Genomic DNA, 6,597 nt, shown 5'->3' on the forward strand with positions numbered 1-6,597 from the left:
AAACCCAGGCACATTATTGTGGGATGCAGGCGTCGCAACCAGCATCTTCACTGCTGCTCCAAAGGTATGCCCCCTGATCACCACTGCTTTTATAGGGCAGTTTATCTCTAAAACCTGTGCTTGTAACCATGTTCCAGCTGCCTATTATTCTCCTGTTTCACTAAGTTAATACCTTTGACCTCAAGGAGCCCCCAAAGATATGCTATGTGAAATCTATCTCCATGAAGTATGCCACAAGATCAAGTCAGCCTTCCACTTTCCTTATGACAGTACCTTTTCTAACTACCACTGACTTCCCCTCTCCCCTCCTGGCTTAAAAAAGAAAATGTTACATCATTGCATTTTCTCACCCAGGAAAGACTTTTTAGATACCAGCCACCCTCACTTCAACACCCTGGGACCCCTAGGAGTGCCAGAGAGAAGTGTTAGGGAGAGTGAATATATTCAAGTGAGGAATAATGCCTGCCAAGCTCATTAGCACCTAGGCTCAGAGAAGGAAGCTGCTATTTTTATCCAATGTACCTTCACTTAAATAAATTGCAGAGAAACTTGACCAAAAAGGGGTTCCTTTGGAAGTGTTTGTTCCTTCTAATAAGGCCTGGCTCTCTTATGCGCCTGGGTGTTATCCTCAGATGTGGAACTCAGGGTGTTGGAAAGGTACCTGTGTGAAATCTCCACCTCAGTCTCCAGCTTTGGGTTCTATCCTAGGCACAGGCCACACTGTTAGCAGGCAAACTTAACACTCTGGGCTCAGGTAGAGTGCCACCTCCGAGGCCAGGAGGTAGGGCTTCACCTCTTCCTGTCATTCACCAGTGAGTTCTGGTCACTCGGTATGGTTCCAGTGATATGATTCCTTTAGTTGAGGCTGGTTCATAACCTAATGCATGAGCTGATTTTCACTGCATTATATGAGAATTTAGTTAGACCCATATGTTTCTACAACTTTGCTACCCTCTTTGAAGACTTCAGGGTCATTGCCTGGCCAATTTGTGCACTATGCCCATCGAAACACTTGGAAAAAGTGGTTTTTTTGTTTTTTTTTTTTTTTTTTTGCTAACTGGGCAGTGTTGTCATGAAGCAGGTTAAGCCACAATGCCAGCATCCCCATGTCGGAGTACTGGTTTGAGTCCCAGTGGCTCCACTTTCAATCCAGCTCCCTGCTAATGCACCCAGGTAGGCAGTGGGAGACTCGGATGGATTCCTGGCTCCAGGCTTCAGCCTGGACTTGCTGTGGCTATTGCAGCCATTTGGGGAGTGAACCAGCAGATGGAACATTCTTTCTCTCTCTCTCTCTCTCTCCCCCCCTCCCCCTATCTCTCTGCCTTTCAAATAAATAAATAATATTTTCAAAAAAGAATAAAGAAATATTTCTGTCTCAGACTCAGGAATCACAGACACCCAGAATCTTCCATCACTCGTACATACTCACACACACAATACTGATTGTTTTTAGTGAAAGACAAAAATCAACCTAAAAAACACTTTTCCTGCCATCCTTTCTCCCAAAAGCAAATTTGAAGAGATTTTCTGTACTTTCCTTCCTTATAGACTAGTTTCCCAGAATCAGAAATTATCTGCTTCTTGAACATTCTCATTAACTACTAACATTCTTATATATTGCCTTTATGAAGATTTGGCAAAATGCGTCCATAATTTTTTTAAAGATTTATTTATTTGAAAGGCAGAGTTACAGAGAGGCAGAGAGAGAGAAAAAGAGAGAGATCTTCCATCTGATGGTTCCCTCCCCAGATGGCCACAATGGCTGGAGCTGTGCCTATCTGAAGCCAGGAGCCAGGGTTCTCCTCCAGGAGAGACCCACAGACTTGAGCCACCTTCTAGTGCTTTCCCAGGCCATAGCAGAGAGCTGGATTGGAAGTGGAGAAGCCGAGACTCAAACCGGTACCCATATGAGATGCCGGTATTACAGGTGGTGGCTTTACCCACGAGGCCACAGCGCAGGCCCCATGTTCATAAATTTTAGTGAAGTATCTGCTCCGTAATCCATCTACTCTAAAGAAGCAGTCTGGTAAGTGTACAGAGATGCTCACTCAACTACTGGTATAATAGTGACAACTGGTAACAACCCCAGTATCCAGAACTATCCAATTGCTCAAGTAAATTATGGTACTACCATATCTTGTGTAATTTATCCACTAATCAAAAACAATTTATAAAGGTATTTCATTTAGAAAATATGAAACATATTTCTAAATGGAAAAAAAGCTACAAAACAATATGCACATGTGACTGCATCTCTGAAAAGCCACACCTTTGTGCATCTGTTTCCCTAACAAAATCCCTAGGCAAGGGTTTCCCAAAGGGCAGACATAAAGTAACCATGACTCTGCTTGGGTGACAGAATTTGTTTTGTTGTGATTTATCTGACATTAATATGTATTACTTTTTTAATTAGGGGGAATAAATGCTATTTAAAAAGAAAGAGAAAAAGAGGTACTTTTTATTTTCTCTCATCTCTGAACTTCTGGAAATTAGCTAAGAAAAGGATTACAGGTCAAACGTGGTTATCTCTTCAGGATCCCCCTTTTAGCGCACTTAGATTGCAGTCCAGGTGAAGGCACTCTGTTCCAATAAACTGTAGTTGCCAAGAGACCAAAACCATACTCCTTCTCTAAAGATTGGCCTACCACATTTCCTTGTGACCTCTTTAGATTTATGGGAAACCATTTACTGAGAACAAGTTTTCCTCCTAACATTTTTAAATTCCTCTATTAATACATACGATAAGTCAAGAGGCCTTATAGAATGTAAAGTATACTGGACTATAAGTCAAAGAATTGGATTCTGTACAAAAACCAACTGGTGTTTTGGACAAGTCATCAAGGCTAAGGCTCTGAGGTTCTGCTCCTCTAAGGAAAAGCAAGGGCCACCCACTTTTTCTACTCTGCCACTCTGTAGTCAAAGATTACAAAGACCAAATAAGATAATACATGGGGAGCAGATAAGAAAGTCAGCTATCTATTCAAACATTTACTATCACTATCGTGATTGCTCAGGTAAATGAAGGAACTAGTAGATAATATTGCAATTTGACTGATTTCTAGAAATGGAGAAAAGAATATTCCTGAAGTGCAGGTCATCAAGTTATCTTTGGCCAACAGCACCAATTGTGGTCATATTTTTATACATTTTAATGAAAGACTCACCTTTATGGTGGCAGATGCATATAGTCTGCTAGCTTCTCAGGAAGAAGCCCCTGGAACTCTTGCTCATGTTTTTCTCATCTACTATCAGCTACCCTCACCTTTGCATCTTTTCCCTGTAATGAAGGACCAGCTTGAAGTTATTTCCTTTGTTTATCTCTTACATATCTTCTGTAACCTTAGTGTTAGCTCAGAGAAGAGTATGTGCAAGTACTCTATATAGTAGATTGTGCCAAAAGAATATATGAATTGATTGGGCACCTTTTAGGCAAGCAGAAATGATAGAAAAACAACAATCAAACAAACACAAAAAAGAAAACAGAGAAGAGAGAACTTCCAAACAGCATGGGGGAATGCTGACTAATGAGTGTGCAGAACAGGGTACCTGTGACTTCCTGGGAAAGAGAAGTCTACAGGGAAGCTCTAGAACCATCATGCTGGTAAGGTACTTAAGGAAGCAGTCAAGAATATGGTAAATTGGGGTAAGGCAATGGTAGATATGCCCAAGGTGCTTCAAGAGATAGACACACACCCATATGAACACACACTATGAGTCCAAGAGCATAGATCTGTGCCCTGATGCTAACAGTGTAACCTGGAGTAAGCCCAGGAGCATAGTGCTGCAGAGCTAATGTACTTACCCAAGATGAGTGTTCCTCTCTCTTAAAACACTAACTCATGATTCTCATGACCTGTGTGTGGAGAGATCTGGACTAGGAGTTAGGAGACCTCTGACTTTGCCAAACCATACTAATATAACTTTTGTCTAACCTAGTCCAAACTCTTTTGGTAACTGGAGAAGCCCATTCTCCTAATCGCACCCTACCTCAACTTCCACCTAACCTGGAATTCTTTATTCAAATTTATCCTCTGGATCTAAGTTGTATCTACAAAATTAAGTGAATAGATGATCTTTTATGCCCACCACAATGTTCTGTGATTCTATATTTTTAGTTTCTTATTGAATCAACAAGCATTTCTGAAGCCTTCATATGTGCCATGAACTGTAGATGACTATGATGTGAGACTGCCCTGGAAAATCTAAGGATCTTGTGTTAAACTAAGACATATAAGAAAAGACCTTTTGGTGGGGAGGAATGGGAGGAGGAAAAGTCCAGTGAAAGAGGCACTGACTGCCGGCGCCCTGGCTCACTTGGCTAATCCTCCACCTGCGGTGCCAGCACCCTGGGTTCTAGTCCTGGTCAGGGTGCCGGGTACTAGTCCCAGTTGCTCCTCTTCCAGTTCAGCTCTCTGCTGTGGCCCAGGAGGGCAGTGGAGGATGGCCCAAGTGTTTGGGTCCCTGTACCCACATGGGACACCAGGAGGAAGTACCCGGCTCTTGGCTTTGGATCGGCTCAGCGCCAGCCGTAGCAGCCATTAGGGGAGTGAACCAATGGAAGGAAGACCTTTCTCTCTGTCCCTCTCTCTCTCTCTCTCTCACTGTCTATAACTCTCTCTCTATCTCTCTCACTATCTAACTCTGCCTGGCAAAAAAAATTAAAAAAAAAAAAAAAGAAAGAGGCACTGAGTATAAGGTAGCAAACTAATATGTCCTGAAACCTCAAGGAATTGCTCTCTTGAAAGCAATATCATGAAGTGTTAAAACTTGGTTTCAGCATCATATAGCATGGGCTGGATTCTAGATATGACCATGTATCGGGTGTATGACCTGGTGAGTTGATACAACATCTAGACATTTTGGTTTCCTCACCTGAAAATGGATGCAATAATAATTAACATCCTCCTTCCAGAACTGTGTTGAATGAGGTAATTTATGTAAAGAACTGGACTTGGAACATAGTAAATATTTAACACCTATTTGCCATTATTGAGATCTGGGTAGACCTTTAGACCATTCAGCTTTCATATAAGAAGTTTTCAGGGAATTCCTTTCTTTTATTGTCTTTGAGAAAATAGAATGATCTATGAACAAATACAGAGTTATGCAGAGTAGAAATAATTCTTCTATGAACAAATACAGAGTTATGCAAAAAAGAAGAAATTCTTCAGGAGAAAAAAATTCATTTTCAAAAAGCTTAGCCCCTACCTGGAGGCAGGTACAACAGATAAAGCTCCCCAGATCAAATGTCTCAGAGGTATCAAAACTCACCAATTCTATATTTAGGTGCCCATATGTTCCTACTGCCCAGAGTTGTCTACAAATACAAACATTTCAGCACATGCAGCAGCAATTTTTCAGAAAGATTTCCCTTTTAGGAGAGGTAGATTCTACAAAGCTTAATCGGTTCTAAGTGATTTTGAAATATTGTATCAATTTACAGCAGAAATGTCACTGTGGTGAATAAATATGAGGATTCTGCTCAGTGTTTGGGATTTAGCAGACTAACTCCCACTAATGTTAATGGGGCCATGCTGCCAAATCCCCCACCATCACCCAGGATATCTGCTCCAATCCCTTACTGTTGAGATTGAAATGTGTTTTCCATATCAAAGCTGATCCTGAGATGGGCATCATGAGCCTCTGCATGTTTTGACAGGGACAGTGTGGATGATACCTGGAAATCTGACAGAGGTCAAAACAACAGCTTTAAGGGACATTGTTGGAAGGCATTTTTTAACATTGTCTACCCTAGTCAGCACAGCGTCCTTTGTTTGCCTGATGCACAACACACACAGTCCCCTCACTCTCCAAACTCACCTCCCATTACTTCTCTCTGTGAATTCCAGGGAAAACAAAGTTCACCAGTTCTCCACATCTGTCCCAGGCTTCTTGCCAGAGCTAGATGTTTATGTTGCGCTGTACTGCCTCTCTTCTTCAAGGAAGCCCATCTCAATACCATCTTGTGGTGAAATTTTCTATGGCAGTCAGGACTGAGATTATTGCTATTCCCAAACCCTGAAAGTTCTCAGCTCTGAGAGATAAGCTCACATCTCTGCAGCCTCCCTCACAGCCCCAGGAAAACAGCACCAACTCCTTCCACCAGAGCTCACACATCCTGGGCAGCTCTTCCAAATGCCTCTGAGAGTGGCAGAGTAAAACTACTCCACTGCCGATTCTATCCTGGTGCCCTGTGTCTCAGCCTGGTTCAGATGAAGTGGCTCCTGCTGCAGACCATGACACCACCCATCAAACCAGGTCTCAGCTTCCAGGAGTTTATCTGTTTTTTACTGATATGCTCAGAGAGCCAACTCTGGCCCCAGCCTGCCCCAAGAACAGTCCAGGCTGTCTGTCCTGAGGAAGGATCCAGGCTCCCCGACAGTGAGCTGTCCACTGCACTGAGATGGGAGGTTACAGGTACTGTCAACTCAGAGAGCAGACAGCACTGGCCACCCACAGAATGGCAGCTGGACTAAGTGGAAAGCCTCAGGGATATCTCACTCTCTTGATATAAAAAGATCAAAAAGTAAGAAAAACTTTGGTGTTGGTGAATTTTTTTACGCCTGTTGATAAATGTTTTTCTGCTCCACCCTCCTC

The sequence above is a fragment of the Oryctolagus cuniculus genome, chromosome 12 (assembly GCF_964237555.1).
Source record: "Oryctolagus cuniculus chromosome 12, mOryCun1.1, whole genome shotgun sequence".
NCBI lineage: Eukaryota > Metazoa > Chordata > Mammalia > Lagomorpha > Leporidae > Oryctolagus > Oryctolagus cuniculus.